This window comes from Lathyrus oleraceus, chromosome 6 (genome assembly GCF_024323335.1).
Source record: "Lathyrus oleraceus cultivar Zhongwan6 chromosome 6, CAAS_Psat_ZW6_1.0, whole genome shotgun sequence".
In the NCBI taxonomy this organism is placed as follows: Eukaryota; Viridiplantae; Streptophyta; class Magnoliopsida; order Fabales; family Fabaceae; genus Lathyrus; species Lathyrus oleraceus.
In genome coordinates this window covers 51,639,433-51,641,355 of record NC_066584.1, presented here as the reverse complement: position 1 = coordinate 51,641,355, position 1,923 = coordinate 51,639,433, and positions in this window count along the sequence as shown.

Sequence of the window (1,923 nt, the reverse complement as noted above, 5' to 3'; positions counted from 1 at the left end):
CCACTTTCTCTATAAATAGAGACTTCATTTCACTCATTTCAGACGCCCAATTCAACCTGAAATGCTGCAGAATTCTCTCCCTAACCATCACTAAAGAAGCAATTGCATTTCTCTCAAAATTTTCAGATCTAGAATTCAGCTTCATCTGGTTGTATTCTTAGATCTAATGCTTCTAGACCTTCACCATATATCTCATTGAACTTATGTTTTGGTAAAGCAAGCAAGGCATCAAGCTCAAGCTACCAGAATTCAAGCACACACTCCAATTGGTATTTTCTTCGATTCTCCTAATCCATTGACCTTTTGGCTTAGATTTTGTGTTGGCTGAAGTCCTCTCAATAGAGCCATCATGTTTATTCTTTTAATTTTTGAAATTCATTGAGTTCATGATGAACACCAGATTTTTCCATCTCTGATTTCTCATACTATGGAGATCTAGAGGGAAAATGGATGGTACAGGGATGATGTACATCATCCCAGCTTTCTATTGATGTATAGATCGCACGATTTGGTTAAGGTTTGAGTTTCTGCAATTTGGCCGGAATCCTGAAGCTCATCGGAGAAGACGGTGGCTCCGGTGGCTTCATCATGTCCAGTTTGAATCCTGGTCATTGGATCTATTTCCCAGATGCAATCCTAGCCATTGCTTGTTATGACTTCTATTTCTTTCCCATGCGCGTGCATTGACTGTGGATCACCATAGGCGTGCGCCTTAGGAGCGTGTGATCTGCCAACTCAATTAATGAGCTCAGATCTAACACTCCACGTTTTTTTGCATTTTTATTTTCTGGTTTTAATTTCTTTAATTCCAATTATTTTCAAAAATCAATATCTCTTTCATTTTTTATCCAAAAATTATGGGACCAATTGCATTATTTCTCAAATAAATTCTAGTTTCTATTTCTGATTTTTAATAATTTTTATTTTGTCATTTGATATTTTTTGTGAATTTTCTCTTTTCTGGTTATTTTTAATTCATTTTAAATAGTTTTTTTATATTCAAAAAATACAAAAATATTTTCCTAACCTACTTGAATGATGATGGATCTATGAAAAATATTCTCATCAATTTTTGAATTGATTTGAGATTTATTTGAGATTTTAGTTCAATTAGGTTATTTTTATTCATTTTTAATTGATTAAAAATAGTTTCTGACTTTTAAAAATGCTGAATTTTTTTGTCAAACTTTGTTTGACCTTGTTGAGCTTGGGATAAATTGCTTGGACCTTCCAAGGTGGATTTGAAGTAATTTTGAAGTTTGACCTTTCCATTTATTTTAATTCAAGTTTATTTTAAATATTAAAAAATGCCAAAAATAGTTTATTCATTTCTTGACATCCAATCTTCATCTCACTTCTGTTTTTGATTGTTTGACCTTGACTTTCAATGTTATTGGTTAACATATGAGGATTGGTATATGTTACTTCATTTAATGCACTTTAATTTTGCCATTTCTATTTCTCTTATCCATCTCCTCCTTCTTCTTCTACTTCTTTTATTTTTGATCAATGAGTTGAAGGTTGATAAGTTAGCATTGATTAGGGAGATTTAACCTTCCTTGATTCAAATCTAATTCATCTTGATCAATTGATCAAGTGAATGGCTTTGCATTAAGGATAGGTTGTCTTTTAAATCATGCAAAGGACTTAAACCAATACAAGATTAATTCTCATTTTCTTTTTGGCATGGTAAGTTGTTGGGACTTGGTTCACTAATCAAGACTCCTAACTTGTGTTTTTTACCTACATTATTATTGACCGACCTCAGATAGTTGTGACTTCTACATAAGTCCAATTACGATTGCTTAACATAGCGCTAAATTTGCCTTATGACACACTAATTATTAACACTAACTAATAACAATTAACATTTACTTTATGCAATTTACTTTTATGCAATTTACTATTCTTGCACATATTATC